The following is a 20,046-nucleotide window of genomic DNA, read 5'->3' as shown; positions in this document are numbered from 1 at the left end:
AGCAAGCTTTAGTTTTGACATACTAATGTTGCGGTGTTAAACTCATAAAACTCGCTTTTATTTAAACAGAATACAAATACATTTGAAACCTCATTACAAGATTTGTTCACATTTAATCTAACAAAGTTCAATATAACATTCATGAAAAACTGTAAAGAAAGACAAAGACTGAACTCTATGAACAAACCCTATTCGTATGAACAAACCCTAACTATAGAGAGAAGTGGTAACAAGTCTGTGTGAAGTGTGTGTGAAGAGATAATGAGAATAATGAACGAGTCCTCTCTTCGGTCTTCATTATATACACGGGTCACAAAAGAGTGAAAGACGGTGCAAACCCAAATCAAACCCTAGTATTTGACATAGCACTAGTAAAAAATCGCGATCTTCGGATGGAAGAATCCGTTGGTAATTGCCTTTACCAATGGATTTCAAACAAAATTCAGGCTTTCACATTTTTACTCATGGCAAAAATTTACGGACAGATTGCCAACCGAAATACCAACAAAATACCGGCAGATTTAGTTGTTGCAAATTTGCCGACGACATTGAGCTACCAACGGAAGCGACATATTTCTAACTGAACAAAGTTTGACCTACTTTAACGATTTTATTCATGGATTTCCACAACCCAATACATTAAAACTATAAAAATTCTCGCAAATAAATCAATGTTTTTTTTACACTTGTTGAACTCTAATTCAAATTGTTAAATATTATTTTATAGTTATTTTGAATTAATTTTTTCCTATTTATTCTATGAATTTTTTATTTTATTAAATACATTATAATTAATGTAATAATTACAATAAACATGGTAATAAATTGATATCAATTATATTAATGAATTTACATTTTAATTTTAAAATTTCTAAGATCACTAGTGTTTTTTATTTATTTAAATTTATAAGATAAATAACATTTGCATTCTAATAATTTATTATATTTCTTATTTTCTTTTAAATTCAAAATTTTTAAATATTTTGACATATTTTGATGTTTGTATGTAACTTTTTTTTTTTAAATTAACTGATATTAATATATGAGTCTCACAACTAGTCATTATTCAACCAAAAATTAAACTGATAAACATTACAATAAACTTTGTCGGTTATAAATATGTACTTCGCATTTACTCCCTGTAATTTCATAAAAATAACTTAAATACAAGTCAATATAGCTCATTTGTTAGGATACGAAGGTTACCAAACATTATCTATTCCTATAAAAAAACATAAGAGGTTTTAGTATTCAAAATCCCTTACAACTAATCACCAAGCATGTACAATAGCCCCATAATATAATCAAGAGTTACATAGTTGTAACCTTGAAGCAAACCAAATAAAAGTAATATCAACATTCTTGGCCTTGTTTTGCACCTGTAATAAATAGATTCAATTAGGTTTTACCTTATTCAAAGAAAGTAGAAAAATTAGAGTGGATGGAGGAGGTACTAGAGGCAACAATAGTGAAGAATGGAAGTCGAAGCAAGGCGAAGATGATGAGGTGGCAAATTGTTGTGACATTAACCATCTTTAATGTTTATCGGCGATATGGTGGACCGAATTGGGTTTCCAGCGAGGTAGAACTTTGGTAGATTGAAGGTAGCCAGTTCAACCGGTGGTGAATACTAAATCAATGATGGTGATGACGATGACATATGAGAATGAATATGGTATGCACCGTAATTTTGATCCTTGGTGTAAAACTAGCGTTTCATGTATTTTTAGTAATGGCCCAATTTCCTTAAAAGTTGCAAAATTTGTCCCTATGTTGGGCGTACGGGTTGGGTACTCCAGGCGTAGAACCTTAAGTAATGATCGTGGACCCCCCCCCCCTCGGTATGATGGGGTACATGTATCTACGTTGGGCATACGTAAGCAGAGGGAAAACCCAAATTTATTGGGTTTGGACCCTATTTAAAGGACATTATTAACACTAACCCTTTCCTACCTCAAGCCTCCATCTCTCATAGCCTCCATTTTGAAACCCTAATAGTATGTACATGTTTTTTGAAGCCTTAGAATGTCATTTTGGTGTTCTTGGTAAAGAAGGAATACTCTTGGAGTTGTAGTGTTTCACTTAATCCTTTAGGATCCACCAATTACTCATCCTTCTGCATCTTTTGGAGCTATAAAGCTTTAATCTTGATGCATATTCCTTTAGATCTTGTTTAAGCTTAGATTTATAACCTTTTATCCCAAGATCTTGATCCTTGTGAGTATGGAATACTCCAGGGCCTTTAAGTTGTCATTCCAGTCATTTTGGAGTGTTTAGTGTCATAAAAATGCAAGCATGGGCCTTTGTTTTCACCCATGCAAGTTTAGGGAAGTTTAGTTGATAACTTTATTTAGGGTTGTGTTTTTAGCTTACTTGTCCCATGGAAAGGCATAAAAGGTTACAACTTTATGAGTTTATACGTTAATTGGATGTTAGATCTGAAGTTTGGACATTGGGTCTTAATGCATTAAAACGTTAATAGAGTTTGTGGAATCTGTCGAGTACGCTTGGCGTAATGCAGGGTATGTTGGGCGTACCTACTTGCGACCCTACAAGCCTTCTGAGGATGATTTGTATGCTAGGTGTAGCATGGTGTACGTCGGGCATACGCTCAAGAAGCCTTTTGGGTCGTTTAGAACTTTAGGTCTCTAGTAGGGATGTTTATGGATGGCTAACCGATCGAAAACATATTTCAATGAATGCAAGAAAATATAAGCCATTCATGCATGATTTTATCAGGTATGTATTTTAATTTAGATTTATACAAAACCCTTCTAAGAACCCTTTGGGGTTGATTTTGAAGTTTAGAAGTCAAGTGGAGCAAGGATTTGCATCTACACATTTGGTTTTCTTAGTTTAATGATGTTTAGCCTAGTTTACCTTATGTTTAAGTGTTCATCAGCTGTGATTATGGGATAAAAAACTTTGCTTTCGTTTAGTTAGATGAAACCTAAAACTATGAGTTAGTGTCTTACTTTATGGATTATATGAATTTGGTTTATGCATGTGTTTGATTATCATTACCTAGCATGTTAAAGTTTGTAACTTTGTTGCTTAATTTCTAGTGTAGTGTAGCTTAGTCACCATTAAATTACATGAACTTGATTACCTAGTGATTTAGTAACCATTAAATTGCTAGAGATAGGATCGACCAAATCTTAGATAAGTAATAAAAGTAACAAATTTAGTTGTGTTGGAAAACATAATTGTGTTTGCTTTGAGAAATCTTTCGTAGCGCATCTATAATGAATAACTAATTTTGTGTTTTGCTTTTGTATGACCTTACAAGGTAGTTCATGAATTGGTGAAAATATTAGTAAATTTGGAGTTGAATTGCTAATTACATATAACTTGGTAACCAACTTCATTAATCCATAAAGAACTTACCATAGGAAAATGTAGCTTCGAAACTAAACGAAAGTGTTTTTAATATATTGATTATAATCGTTTTTAGTTGAGTGCTTAAGTTTTTCTGAACTTGTAAAATTAGATGAAAAAAAACCCCATTTTAATAGTTTTTCTTAGTTTAGCTTTTAGTAGTTATTTTATTAATTAAATATTGTTACTTGTGATTGACATCCGACTTACCAAAATTATTCTATAAATCGACTAGATATACTGTCTAGGTGCATTCTACCTAGTTAAGTTCGTTATGTTATAAATTTAAAACTAGATTGGTATAATTTGCAAAACATCAAGTTTTTGGCATTGTTGCCGGGGAACGGACTATTTGATTTTTAGTTTAATTGCTTTAAGTTATTTGATTTTTTTGTGGTGTAAAAACCGCAATTTTTCTGCATTTATTTTTTTGTATGATCAGCAACCACGTCGTGGTTACGTTACAGTAAATTTTTTGTTTAGTTATTTTTTTCTTTTTATGTGGCTTATTAGTTTTTTTAGCATGAAATATGGGGGAGACCATGACAATGGAAGAGTACAAGCGACATATGAGGAACGAAAACATATGGGGTCTTGATCAACCAAAAATCCCAACCACAACAAAGTTTGAACTGCCAAGACATATTCTTGGCTTGCTAAAAGATCTACCATTTTATGGGAAGGAGCATGAGGATGCCTATGAGCACATAGAAGAGGTGGTGGAGATTTCACATTATTTTAATGCACCAAACGTGAGTAAATATGCGGTGATGCTTTGACTTTTACCGATCCCATTGAAGGGTGAAGCAAAAGAATGGTTAAAATCACTTCCTTTTGGAGCAATCACGATATGGGCTGATTTTAAGACTGAGTTCATAAACCAGTTTACACCTCCTTTAAAAATAGCAAAGCTTAAAAGAAACATACAAAATTTTCAACAATTAGAAGGGGAGTCGCTATATGAAGCTTGGGAGCGTTACAAGAGATTATTACAAAATTACCCTCAACATGACTTCAATGTGCAACAATAAATCTCGATGTGTTATGATGAAGTCAATGTGTGTACTCGCCAAATACTAGACTCTCAAGGGCCCACGAAAAAAGAAGGATCCGACAACAAATAAAGCTTTAATTGAAGAATTTGTCAAGCATTCAAAGGAGTATCACAACCCAATAGGGGAGGATATCACGAGAAGAAAAGCGAATATAGATGGAGTTTCCGAAATCTTAATGATGGTAATGACGAAACTCAATGTCAGGGAAAATAGGCTCACAAAAATGGGTGGATCAATTTATGTGATACACAATAGATGTGAATCTTGTGAAGAACTTCACTCTATAAGGGATTGTGAATGGGAATACAAGAGAGCTCAAGACATGATAAAATATCAGCAACTAGAGCACAATATCTAGCAACTAGAACGAGTCCAGTCCAAAAAGATAGATGCTCTCGATTCAATGCTATTCAGATTCGTGGAAGCTAATGAAAAAAGACATGATGCAACACTTAGAGATCATCAAGCATCAATTTTGAGCAACCACACACAAGTTGGCCAATTAACAAATTTTGTACAAGAAAAGCTATCAAATCTTCTTTCAAGAAAAGACGAGTCAATCCCTATGGCTAAAGTCATGGTTGTTTGTTAAAAGAGAAGAAGAATATTAAATTGCGTATAAGAAGGACCTTGAATAGGAGTCTAATCAGTCACTCGAACTAAAAAATAAAGAAGAAGAAGAGTATCGTGAAGTTGCCCAGTCGCCACGAGATGGAGGCAATAGTGCCACATCGTGGGCAATAAAAGAAGATTATGAATTTTCTGTTGCTGGGCCGTATCGACCACCTATTCCTTTCCCATCTCATACCAAGGAAAATATGGTGAAGCAAGGAAACACAATGTTCATGGAGCATAAAGAACTTGCAGAGCAATTGGAAAAGGAAGAAAATCATTCGAGACCTCTAATGTCAACGCCAATGGTTTTTGAGGTGTCTGCTTTTACAAGGCCACCAGATCAAGTCACAAAGACAGTTGAAGAAAAAGAAGAGGAATATGATGAGCCTCATTTTGAAAAGAAAAACCCGGAAAGAGACAATACAAAAGCTAAACACGTCAGAATGAGGAAAAAACCCAAGTTAAAGCACAAAGATGATGTCAACCCATCAATGCAAGAAACTTCAAGAAAGGCATTCAGCAAATGGGTTGCCTACAAACAAACAAGGCTCAATATGATGTAGAACTGGGAGGTTACACCTTCCACCTGACGCAACGTAGAGTGAGAAGGAGTCAGGCTCACGACTCTACAAAAAGAAACACTTCTCGAGAGGCAACCTAATGCTTTTAGAGTTAGCATTTTCCTTTTTTTTTATTTAAGTTTTAGTTTTATTTTTTGTTTTAGTTTTATTTTAACTTAACCGAATGGTGATGTGTTTCTCTAGTTCTTGATCATATTTTGTAGTTTTAAACGAAAGTGAAGAAATGAAGGAGCTTAACTTGAAGAAGCCGTGAGATTTTTGAAGATCATAATTCAAGAACTAGTTTTTGAATAAGTGTGGGGTTCCCACATAATGAAGAAAAAGCATTTTGAAGCATATTGACTGAAAAGAAGAGTGGGAATGGTCTTACACATTACAAAGATTCGATGCCTACCGGTTTCAATTTTAGAAGATTCTTTGAGAAAACACTACGACATGGACATTATCAACATGTCGCAGCAAAAATTTTAATCGCAACTGAATCTAACTACACCATGACGTGGCATCCTTAGACCACGTCGTGGCGATATTGTTTTGCTCGACCTTAATGACCATTTTCTCGACATCACGACGCACCGTTGCTTTCCCACCTCGTGGCCGCAGTTTAGTACATTTTCCAATAATGGTTCTTTAATTTCATTCGATCTTGCACATTTGCATTCACAAGAAGAAGGTCTAAAAGTATTATTTATAGCAACTATACAAGAAGCCTAAGCTTTCCACACAAGTATCAGATTTCGATCTCGCTACTACTACCTAAGGGGGGGTCTGTTCCAATTCTTCATTTTTAATTTTTTTGTTCTTTTATTGTTTCAATACGCAATGAGGACATTGCATCATTTATGTGTGGGGTAGGGGTGAATTTAGGAAAAAAAGCATTCTGATTAAAAGAATTTTAAAAAATGACTAGGTTTTAAAAAATTATTAGAAAGATTTGAAATAATAATCTAAAATTAAATCTAGTGATAATTAACAAATTGAATGCTAGTATTGTGTGGGATGATCCGATAAGAGCCCAAATGTTTACCCGAGCCAATGTATGTTATAGTGTATTGGTGGCTTACCATTTTTAGTGAAAAACCATGAGATATCAAAAATAATCTGATAGTTTGTATGACATAATAAGTTTTATAGCGTGTACCTGAAATCTATTCAGGAGAGCTTATGTAGTCCTTGAACTTAGACAAATGCCTCTAACCAATAAAGGTTGAAGTTAAGCTCCCTTACTTAAGCATGTAGGATTTGAGTGGAAAAAAGGTGAGTTATATATAAAAAGAGAGAATTTTGAAAAAGTTGAAAGGATTTTTGAGCTATCAAAGTATGAAGATCAAAAGATCAATAATTCTGAAGAATCAAAAATTGAACATACCAAAAATCAAACGAGAAGGTGTTGAATTCAAAGAAATCAAAAAGCAAATATCAAAGAAGAAATGATTTCAAAGAGCTCCATTATGTTATCAAAGTTGTAATTCCTTATAGATCATATGTATGCTTAGGACGCTTAACCAAAAATATATTGAGGTTAAAAAAGATTTCTGAGAATGGATTCGGAGGGTTGCAAAAATAAGTGTCGTATAAACTAAAGGGTAATGTTCATAAGGATTGCGAGTATTTAGGAATGGAAATTTTTTAGAATTTATAGACACAAATACATGCATTGCGGTCTTGGGATAATGGATGAGTTTAAAATGTATTGTTTTATGCGATATTAGTAAGTTAAAAATCAGTCTTCTTTGGGGCAAGCAAAGGTTCAGTGTAAGGTATTTTGACATGTGCATATCTACATATATATTTTACATCATATCTTAATATTATTAGCTATATTTAAGATTATTATACAAAAAAATGTACTTATTATGTTTAATATTTGTTACGTAGCATAAAATAAATTCTCGAAAGCAATATCGAAGTTGTAAGCAAGAAAACTCGAGCTTAGACAAAAAGAAGACACAAGAAGGATGTTGTTCGATAGCTTGACTCCTCGTCAGAGTTTTGACCATATCTCATGGCTTGTAACTCCGATTGTCAAGATTCAAAATGTTCTGAAAACTAGACACAATTTTGGACGACATTCATGTTTTGAGAAAGGACGATCTTGATAACCAAGACGTGGTGATCCCACCACGACGTGGTGAATGGAATGTTTGCGATTTTTTATGCTGACCTGGAGAATACGGGATAAACTTGAGGGCCACGACGTGGTGGCCAAATTTTTGGAAAGTATATATATCCAGACATTATCACGAATAGAGAGACTTGGAGGTTACTTTCTGGAGAAGCATTGCGATAAAAACCCTTCTAAGAACCCTTTTGGTTCGATTTTGAAGCTAGGAATTCGATTGAAGCAAGGATTCAAATCTACACATCCAGTTTCTTAGTCTAATGATGTTTAGCTTAGTTTACCTGATGTTTATGTGTTCATCAGTTGTGATTATGGGCTAAAAACCCTTGCTTGCGTTTAATTAGATGAAACCTAAAACTATGAGTTAGTTTCTTACTTTATGGATTATATGAATTTGGTTTATGCATGTGTTTGATTATCATTACCTAGCATATTAAATTTTGTAACTTTGTTGCTTAATTTCTAGTGTAGCGTAGCTTAGTGACCATTAAATTACATGAACTTGATTACCTAGTGATTTAGTGACCATTAAATTCCTACAGCTAAGAGCGACAAAATCTTAGACTGTAATAAAAGTAACAAATTTAGCTATGTTGAGAACATAATTGTGACCATAATTACGTTTGCTTAGATAAATCTTACATAGCCCATCTATAATGAATATCTAATTCTATGTTTTTTTTGTATGACCATACAAGGTAATTCATGAATTTGTGAAAATATTAGTAAATTTTAACTTGAATTGCTAATTACATATAACTTGGTAACGAACTTCATTAATCCATAAATAAGAAGTAACCATAGGAAATGGTGTATTCGAAAAAAAACAAAAGTGTTTTTAGTATATTGATTATAATCGCTTTTAGTTGAGTGCATAAGTTTTTCTGAACTTGTAAAATCAAATAAGAAAACCTTCATTTTTTTGTTTTTCTTAGTTTCGCTTTTAGTATTTATTTTATTAATCAAATATTATTCCTGTGATCGACAACTATTCTATAATTAGACTAGGTACACTGCCTCGGTGCATTCTAACTAGTTAAGTTCATTAGGTTCTAAATTTAAAACTAAATAGGTATAATCTGCACCACGTCAGCCGCCAATGGATCTTCCACCACCAAAGCTACTAGTGACTAGAGACTGTTGCCACCAACATTACCGTCGACGCATTCTCTACATGCATCATATATTCTTTCAAGCGATTACAACTAATCTTAAGCATTAATCAATCTTCCTAAAATTTTATGATTTTTGTATCTTCATTGATGCTTAGTGATTTTTGGATTTTAAATATACTATTAATTTTTTTTTTTCTAATCTTTTTAATTATGATATATACTCTTTAGTTTTCTTAGGGAATTTTCGTATAATGATGAGTTTTTACATGACCAACCTTATAGATAAGGAAGTCTTAACATTGGTTTGATAAAAATTGATTTTGATACTTGTATAAGTCCCGCACACATTAACATCCATTTAATAATGACATTCAACCAATATTCCGTACACAATGATAAAGTTTATCATATATTACATTTATTAGAGTGAGGTTTTGTGTATTGTAATAAAACCTATTTAATCGTTTTCAAATGACAGCCATCATGAAAATCATTGATTTTACTACAAAGATCTGACATGGAACAACATGTAAATATCTATAGTTTGCATTCAATAAGTTCTTAGTTTCTCAAAAGCGAACTTCCCAAAACACTGTATACTCTTAGAAACATGATGACAGGGGGATGCTTTCTTTAGAATTTAAAGACTTTCTATAAAGCAAATATGGACTCAAGGAGATACCATTGTAGCATAATAAACAAATTGGGGAATGTCACATAAATCATCAACAAATTATAATCTAAATTTCTAAAGAACAAGCCACCACATCAACTTTTATTTGATCGCAAACCACATTACGATCATATGAGAGTATTCATGTTCTTGGTATACATAAAAGAAAAAAAAAACATCAAATGATAAGTTTAATGAAAGAGGGAGACCTTGTGTTTTTCTTGGTACCCACCAAGAAATGAGGGATATTGTGTCTACGATTTAAAAGAAAAAAGATGGGTGTTTCAAGAGAAGTACAGTTTGTACAATGCAAATACCCTTTTCGTGACACACATGCACAACCTCAATCACTTGACCTCAAGAATTGTTTTTCCAACACCATTATTTGGCTGACACCAGCCGGTTGCGAGAATCCATCTACCCCGGAAACAAATATTATACTGTCGGAGCCTAGTATCGATGAAACACCACTTATAGAAACCAAAAATCAAGAAGATATGTCTAATAAAACTAAAACCAAGAACAATGAACAACATAATCCACATTTAAACCCCATTCCAATGCAACACCATTGACCATAACATGTCAGAACTTTACTTCAATGTTTTGGTGATTATGAAGTAAATCTACCACCTTCCATAGACCACTCTCTCCCAAACGCCACATCAACATCTTTGACGGTACATCCTTTATCTCATTTTGTTACCTATAAAAAGTTTTCAAAGACTTCAAAATATTTCTTAACCACCATTAGACCACATGATGAGCCCAAACACTTCTATCATGCATCTAAAGACATAACATGGCGAGAAGCTATGAAAAACGAGATCCAAGCACTTGAAACCAACAATACTTGGATCTTGACAGATCTTCCTCCGAGAAAGAAAGAAATTGTCTCCAAATGGGTTTGAAAAATAAAAATACAAAACTAATGGAGAAGTTAAACGTTATAAATTAATTTTAGTAGATAAAGTTTTCACCTAGATTGAAGGTGTGGATGTTAATTAAACATTTGCACAGATCACTAAACTCGTAACAGTTTGAATAAAATTGGCAGTTGTTGTTCATTGAAAATGGAGAATTCACCAAACTAAATTTAACAATTCCATTTTGCATGGTAATTTAGAAGAAGAAGTTTACATGAAAGTTCCACAAGGATTTCCTATAACTAGTGACAAACGTGTCTACGAACTTCGAACATCCTTGTATAGGTTACGACACGTATCTCGTAACTGGTATAAAAATTTCACAGACACCTTATTAAGTATTGGGTTTCAATATTCTAATGCTTACCATTAAGTTTTCATATTTCAAAAACAAACTAATTATCTGGTTTCCCTTATCTATGTCAATGATGTCATTCTTTTTGGAATGATATCGATCGTATTAGTAAAATCAAATCACTTTTAGAAGAAAGATCTAGCATAAAGGACTTGGTGCCCTTGAAGTTTTTTCTCGGTCTTGAGGTAACAGGAACACCAGATGGGATGATACTTAGCCGACACAAATACACTTTTGATATACTAGTACATTGTGGTCTTCAAGACTATCGACTTAGCGTTATTCCAACGGAACAAAATCTTCATCTTAATAAAGTAGATAATACACCCCTTATAGATGCAAGTAAATTTTAGTGACTGATATGGGCATATTTAGTTATAAATTCATGCATTATCTTAATACTTTATGTTGATTTTATCTCATTTAATGAACAAAAGGTGCTTAATTAGTTTATAATTTCATTTTTCAGCAACAATGACATGCTCGGGTGGAAAAGGAAGCGGAACTAGCGATTGGAAGCTTGGATCTTGGATTTTGAAGAAAGAAGGATGTTGCTGGAAAGCTTGACCCCTCGTCAGTGTTTTGGCCATATCTCATGAACTGTAACTCCGATTGACGAGATTAAAAATGTTCTAAAAAGTAGACACAATTTCGGACGACTTTCGTGTTTTGAGAAAATCCTGATTCGAAACGTACTCGGAAAGTAGGGTCGATTACTCGGCGAGTTGTATCGAACTTTCGCGATTCTGGACGCGCTGACTTGCCGTACACGGGTTTTAAGTGATGTACGCGGCGAGTAGGTCACTGGACTCTCCGAGTAGCCGCTGTTTTGTGAAAATCTATATAAAGGGACTTTCAGATCGATACCCTAGCAGATAGATGAACCCTTGGAGGCCAATTGTCGACTAAAGGTGCTGTTGGAGCGTGGGAAGCAAGAGAATCAACCCTACATTCAATTTTAAGGAGAATCAAGTCAAAATCAAGTTTACTTTTAACTAATCTCTTGTTTGAACTATGTTTTTACCAATTGATTTCGTTTTTGTGCTTGTTTCTGCTGTAATCATGAGCTAAAAACTCATAACTTCTGTTTAGGTAGATGAATTTGTGAACATGGATTGATTATTTGATTAGGATTAATTTTAATTGGTGATTATGTTTTATTAAACTTGTTAAAGAACCTTATGTGTTAACAATAACTATTCTTCTGTTAATAAATTAGTAATTAAGTTGTATGAACATCTCTTAGTTGCTAATTTCATATGATTTATTGTGACCACATAGTTGTATGTCTAGGAATAACGAATGTGAAACTAGAATTAACTAGAAGATAGGTAAGTTAATGTGTGAGATTGTTTGATGAACATCAGCAAGAGGTTAATTGAAGGGCCAATTTAATTAACCATTACAAGTCTTATTTAACCCGAATCAATAACTAGGAAATTCTTTAATTTAGACAACTGGCCACTGCTTGAGTTAATTTGTTTCCTAAGGATTAGTAATAGCGAACGTGAAACTAATCATCTTAGTCGGTAGCCAATGAAGAATTAATCCGATACATTGAAATCATCCATGGGAACAAATGAGTCGAACCTAAACAGAAGTCCTCTTTATTATTGAATTTAGTTGATTTTTATTTGCTTAGCTCTTAGTTTCTTAGTTTAAGTTTTAGTTAATTGTTTAAGTTTTCTAGTCTTGCAAAACTAGAGAAAACCCCCTTTATATTACTTGTTTCATTTAGATAATATTAGCATCTATTATAATTGTTTACCGTTCCCTGTGTTCGATACCCTACTTACCTGAACTAAACTGCTAATTGATAGGTACACTACCTTTCGTGTGTTTGTCTTTGTGTTTAAGTTAGTAGGATTAAAACTAGTTGGTTTTACACACATCAAGTTTTTGGCGCCGTTGCCGGGGAACGGTTCTAAATAGTTAATTTTATTTGCTAATTGTTATCATTTTTTTTATTTTATTTGTTGATTAATTTTTTTTATTTAGTTTAATTTTTTTATTTTTATTTTTATTCTTATTTATTATGTATTTTCCAAATCTCGATGTTTTTGATGCTTTTCTTGAGGAAGTAGTACAGGAAATTGAGCAAGGAGATGAGGAGTATGACTCAGATGAAGATTTGAAGAAATTTGGAAGATGGTTAGATAACATCTTGCCCAACACAGAAGGCACATCTGAGTTACAAGATGAAGAATTTAATCCATAAAGAGATTTGGAGGAGCTGGAAAGGTTGCTAGCAGAGAGTTGGCATGAAGAACAAAAACAAGCTGAATTGCAGGAACCAACTCGTGGTTTGACCATTACCACAACATGGTCCCCTGTTCTTCCGGTTTGTGTTTCGAAGCATGGGGTGACGATTCCAACTTTAGAGAATGTTCTAAATCACGATCCATTTATGATTAGTATCCAACCGGTTCCAACCCTTCTCAACAAATTGGTCCAAAGAAAATATTTAATGCAACGGACGGATTGGCATTGAGTTTATTAGAAATTTATTAAGTTGAGAGTCCATCTAAAGACTCACACAAAAAGAAGCGCTTGTGGGAGGCAACCCGTCATTAGAGTTTTCTTTTCTTTTTCTTTCTAAACTTCTAGTGTTTAAGGATAATTTAGGATTTTTTTTTTATTTTAATGTGTTTTTTTATTACTTGGTTTTTGTTTTTGATCTTTTCAGTTTGATGTAAGGATGCATGTGAGGGTCTACAGTCAAGGCTGACGAAGCAAGAAATTGAGTGTAGGCGAGAGAGGAAACGAAGTTTTGAGTCAAGCTATGAGTCGAATTGATAGAAGGGTTATAAAGTGTTTATTACCTAAAGAAAAATGAGGGAAATTATTAGTTTATATAACCCCCATACATCAGAAACGACTTGGGCAGAATAAAAGTTTTGTTACACAGCGGTCTACTCGCTGAGTGCATCTTATGGACTCGTCGAGTCCATGTGAAAATTCACGATTCTTCTGCCATTTACGCTTCAACTCGGCGAGTCTACATACTTACTCGACGAGTCGCTCATTCTTCTTACTTTTGAGCTGAAGATTTGATGACATTTGATATGGGCATTGGTTCTATTCTTTGAAGATCATTTTCCGAGCATTTCCAAGAGTTTTTCCCTTATGTTTGGAGCTTTTATAAAGACTGTACCACACGAGATTTTGACACCCAAGACATGGATAAGTTGTTCCCATGTCTAAAGTCAATTGAAGATGGAGCTGAAGAGAATAGATATCAACCTCACCACTACTATCCCAGGGGAGTTTGTTCCAATTCTCTCCTTATTTTTATTGTTCTTTATCATGCAATGGGGACATTGCATAAATTAAGTGTGGGGTAGGGGGTTGGTTGGTTACACTACTTAATTTTTAAACTTTTGCATTAAAATTGCTAGGGCTAATATAGAAAATTTTGGTAAAGCAATTAGGGATCATGCTAGTATTATATTTGATGATTGCATGAAAACCCAAATGTTTAGTTGAGCCTATATACGTTCTAGTGCATTTGTGGCTTCCTTATTCCAGTGAAATCATGGGACAAAAACACGACCTCGCTTAGTTTGAAGGATGCAATATGTTTAGCATCGTGTACCAGAAATGTATCCAGGAAAATTATTATCACTAACCAATAAAGGTTGAAGTTGAGCGCCCCTGCTTAAGCATGTAGGGTTTTGAGTGGAAAAAGTGAGGTACATGTTAAAAAGAGAGAGAGAGAGAGAGAGAGAGAGAGAGAATTACAAGAAAAGTTTGAAGAATTTTTGGAGCATCAAAGTTAAGTATGAAATTAGAAGATCGAAAATTCCGAAGAAATTCAAAAAGTTGAAGATACCAAAAATCAAACAATAAGGTGGTGAATTCAAAGAAATCAAAGATCAAATGTCAAAGAAGTGAAGAATTCCGAAAGAGCTCCAATGTGGTATCATAAATTGTAATTGTCTAGATTACGTATGCTTGGGTTGCTCAACCAAAAATACCTTGAGGTTAATGTTTTCTGAAGATGGATTCGGAGGGATGCATAAAATGAGCATTGTTCGGAAAAGTGGGCGAATGTTTATGAGGATTGTGAGTATTTGGAGTATGGGGGGTTATTAGGAAAATTTTAGACACAAATGCATGCGTAGCGGTCTTGGCATAATGGCTGGGTTCGATTGGGATTGTCTTATGTATTATTAGTGTACTAAAATTCAGTTTTGCTTGGGGGCAAGCAAAAGTCAAGTGTGGGGTATTTTGATATGGGCATATTTAGTTATAAATTCATGCATTATCTTAATACTTTATGTTGATTTTATCTCATTTAATGAACAAAAGGTGCTTAATTAGTTTATAATTTCATTTTTCAGCAACAATGACATGCTCGGGTGGAAAAGGAAGTGGAACTAGCGATTGGAAGCTTGGATCATGGATTTTGAAGAAAGAAGGATGTTGCTGGACAGCTTGACCCCTCGTCAGTGTTTTGGCTATATTTCATGAACTGTAACTCCGATTGACGAGATTAAAAATGTTCTGAAAAGTAGACACAATTTCGGACGACTTCCGTGTTTTGAGAAAATGCTGATTCGAAACGTACTCGGCGAGTAGGGTCGATTACTCGGTGAGTTGTATCGAACTTTCGCGATTCTGGACGCGCTGACTTGCCGTACACGGGTTTTAAGTGATGTACGCGGCGAGTAGGTCACTGGACTTGCCGAGTAGCCTCTGTTTTGTGAAAATCTATATAAAGGGACTTTCAGATCGATACCCTAGCAGATAGATGAACCCTTGGAGGCCAATTGTCGACTAAAGGTGCTGTTGGAGCGTAGGAAGCAAGAGAATCAACCCTACATTCAATTTTAAGGAGAATCAAGTCAAAATCAAGTTTACTCTTACCTAATCTCTTGTTTGAACTATGTTTTTACCAATTGATTTCGTTTTTGTGCTTGTTTCTGCTGTAATCATGAGCTAAAAACTCATAACTTCTGTTTAGGTAGATGAATTTGTGAACATGGATTGATTATTTGATTAGGATTAATTTTAATTGGTGATTATGTTTTATTAAGCTTGTTAAAGAACCTTATGTGTTAGCAATAACTATTCTTCTTTTAATAAATTAGTAATTATGTTGTATGAACATCTCTTAGTTGCTAATTTCATATGATTTATTGTGACCACATAGTTGTATGTCTAGGAATAACGAATGTGAAACTAGAATTAACTAGAAGATAGGTAAGTTAATGTGTGAGATTGTTTGATGAACATCAGCAAGAGGTTAATTGAAGGGCCAATTTAATTAACCATTACAAGTCTTATTTAACCCGAATCAATAACTAGGAAATTCTTTAATTTAAACAACTGGCCACTGCTTGAGTTAATTTGTTTCCTAAGGATTAGTAATAGCGAACGTGAAACTAATGATCTTAGTCGGTAGCCAATGAAGAATTAATCCGATACATTGAAATCATCCATGGGAACAAATGAGTCGAACCTAAACAGAAGTCTTCTTTATTATTGAATTTAGTTGATTTTTATTTGCTTAGCTCTTAGTTTCTTAGTTTAAGTTTTAGTTAATTGTTTAAGTTTCTAGTCTTGCAAAACTAGAGAAAACCCCCTTTCTATTACTTGTTTCATTTAGATAATATTAGCATCTATTATAATTGTTTACCATTCCCTGTGTTCGATACCCTACTTACCTGAACTAAACTGCTAATCGATAGGTACACTGCATTTCGTGTGTTTGTCTTTGTGTTTAAGTTAGTAGGATTAAAATTAGTTGGTTTTACACACATCAGTGACTAATAGGGAGGCTACTACATTTGCAAGTTACTGGTCTGGAAATCACTCTTGCCGTCCACACTTTACGACAATTTATTGTGACTCGACGATAGCTCTATTTTAACGTAGCCATTAACATTTTCCTTACATTAAGGCCACATGGGTTAAAGTTAATAATGAATTCAATTGCACTGGGTGTTCCTTAACTAGAAATTCAAAAGCCGAATATTTTATCACATTAGGAGGTGCTCATATCTCCTAGAAAACAAAAAAAAAAAAATAGTTAGCTGTCTCTAGGTTATTCAGCGAATTTGAATATCATAACATGGCTTTTTCTATTAGTGAGATATTATGGATACATTGGTTATTACAAGAACTTGATCTATCCTAAATAGGTCTTATCCATGTCTATTCCAATACCCAAGTTTCTTGTTACATTGCAAATAATCATGTTTATCAAGAATGCACAAAACACGTAAAAATGGATTTTTATTTTGTATGTGAACAAATTGAATCTTAATAAATTCAGACATGTTTGGTCAGCACCACTGAAAATGTTCACATTTTTACTAAACCACTTGGAGCAAAAGAATTTCGACATCCTCTAGGAGAATCGGATGTTCACCATCTTCATGTTCCAACTCGAGGAGGAGTAAAGGGAATTGGATATTTGATTATGTCAACTTATGTCAGCTATACAATTTCTACATCAATTCTTAATAGTTATATAGTTTTATTCATACCTATAGTTTCTTTTTTTTGTCTAGGTTTCTTTTACATCTTGTATAGATAAGTATGTGGTATTAGTCCTTTTCCAATTAATAAATATTAAAAGTCTCTAAAACTCTTTATGATTTCTATAATGTCTTGATGATGGACTCTCCACATTTTGCAGTCATTCGGATTTTTCATTACCTCAAGGCAACACCAAGTTAAGGTATTTTCTACATTATACATGTACCCTAAGCCTCAAGATTTTTTACAACTTCAATTGGCTTGGGTGTTCCTTGACTAGACATTAAAAAACCGGATATTTTATCACATTAAGCAGTGCTCCAATCTCCCAAAAAATGCTACTTGTCTCTAGGTCATCGACTGAATTTGAATATCATGTCATGTCTTCTTTTGTTAGGGAGATAATATTACGGGTACATTCATTATTACAAGAACTTGATTCATCCCAAATAGGACTCACTCCTCTTTATTGTGACAACCAAGTTGCTTGTTACATTGCAAATAATCTTTTTTATCATGAGCACACAACAAGCATAAAAATGGATTGTTATTTTGTACGTAAACATATTTCCATCTCAAGAAATCCAAACATGTTCCATCAGCACCACTAAACACGTTCCTGACATTTTTAATAAATCATTTGGTACAAAACAATTTCTCCATCTACTGGGCAAATTAGGCGTTCGCGATCTTCACGTTCCAACTTGAGAGGGAGTAAAGGGAATTGGATATTTCCTTATGCTAGCTATTCGATTCCTACATCAACACTTAGTAGTTATCTACTTTCATTCAAAGCTTTAGTTTCTTATTTTGTCTAGGTTTCCTTTACATCTTGTATAAATATCGTACATGGAATTTTTCTTTTTCCAATCAATCATTAATAAAAAATCTCTCAAAATCTTTTGGGTTTCTATAATATCTTGGTGATGGAGTCTCTAGCTTTCTCACTATAAGATATATGGCTTTCTGTGTTTTATATCAAGTCATGGTTAATTTATTTAATGGAACCTACCTGCTTCATCTCGAAGTGTAAAATATATTAGACTACATGAATTGGTGTAAAAAATGGTGTCTCTAAGCAACAAGTCGGTCTCCAAAACAAAGTTACCCAATAAGGATATATCATCAATTAAATTGTATTTTCTTTAAGTTATGGAGTTAAGGTTGTTTATAACTATCATATACTTAAATAACCGTACTATACTTTATTACCTACTAGTTGTGAAACTTATCTAATAGATAGGTTAATTTAAAAAAAAAGTTAAATATCATGGTCAAATAGAAATTTGAATTTATAAGAAAATAAGAAATATAATGATTTATTATAATGAAAATGCTTTTTTTTCTTTTAAATTTAAATAAATAATTTAAATAAAGAAAAGAAACTAATGACTTTTAATTTTGAGAATTTTAAAATTAATAGATAAGTTTATTAGTAAAATTAATATGAATTTATTATTACATTTATTGTAATTATTACATTAAAATATTATATGAGATTTAATTAAATTGAAAAACTCATAAAATGAAATTCAAAAAAAAAATATGAATTCAAAATAACCATAAAAGTAACATTTGACAATTTGAATGAAAGTATAATAAATCCTCCCTAATAAATAAAAATCTTTTTGCTACATGTCACATTCTCATTTATTTTACCACATGTAATTTTGTGGTTATTTTCAATTAATTTTTATTCCACATGTCATTTTGTGTTTTTTTATTTTATTAATTTCCACATAATATTTAAATATAATAGTTGCAATAAATGTAATGATAATGCATATCAATTTCATTAATTGACTTTCTTTTAATTTTAAATTTTCTAAATTAAAGTTTTATTAGTTTCCTTTGTTTATTTATCTACATTATTTGTTTAATTAAAAAACAAACAATTTAATTTTAACAATTCAATATTTTTCGATTTTTTTCTTATAAATTCAAACTTCTCAAATGTTTAGAATTTAGTATTTTTTTTTTCTTTAAAATGAACCTATGTAATACATGGATCTTACACCTAGTGATTAAAAAAACATTCATTTATTAGAGATGATTTTAACACGGTTATTAGCCCCTCCTTAGAGTACGCTACCAATCTTCTATGTAATTTGGTTGTACGTAAGTTGAGACTCTCTAGGGCCTCTCTAGTTTTATTTCACTATAGTTCTCGCCGTTAAAAATAAGTTGCAAAACTATAATAACTAAAGATTGGTATATTAGAGTAGTTACATCATAGTTGAACAAAAAAGGAAGATCAGATAATAAATTACATCTAATCCCAATAAGCAATTGCTGATTTCACAAGTACAACATATCTATAGAAGACATGTGATGGGCGCACGTATACCACATGCCATGCTAAACTTGTATTGTTCTAAATGATGGAAAGCTAACTTAGAGCTTTCGGGAGGCATGAGCTCCACGTGAATCCATCATCCAAGTATTTTATTTGTTTGATTGAAATTATAGTAATTTTATTCTATCTATTCTAACTGGATAGAATAGTGATTGAATCGTGTGAACTCATTAGCTAGCAGATATATTCCTTAATTATTTAATATTTGATATATTTATTCACTGTTATTAAATTTGAAGAAATTTCTTTTTGAACTAGAATATATTATTGTAGTTGTAACAAAAATGCGTCTGCGATCTAATTTGGGGACCATTTAACTTCTTAGATGATGTAAGTCTCACTTTAATAATGCAAGAGGATATGCGTTACCATTGTATAAATATA

General features: G+C 32.9%; 1 non-coding gene across 1 annotated transcript; it reads right to left on the bottom strand.

The window, feature by feature from the left end:
• Positions 1-4,286: 4,286 nt before the first annotated feature.
• LOC144999095 (small nucleolar RNA R71) lies at positions 4,287-4,393 on the bottom strand. Its single transcript, XR_013660620.1, has one exon. It is a non-coding gene; the product is annotated as a small nucleolar RNA R71 (small nucleolar RNA).
• Positions 4,394-20,046: the final 15,653 nt, after the last annotated feature.

This window comes from Lactuca saligna, chromosome 5 (assembly GCF_052625555.1).
Source record: "Lactuca saligna cultivar CGN05327 chromosome 5, ASM5262555v1, whole genome shotgun sequence".
Lineage (NCBI taxonomy): Eukaryota > Viridiplantae > Streptophyta > Magnoliopsida > Asterales > Asteraceae > Lactuca > Lactuca saligna.
Note: the sequence above shows the minus strand (reverse complement) of the source record. Positions and strands in the feature narration are given on the sequence as shown.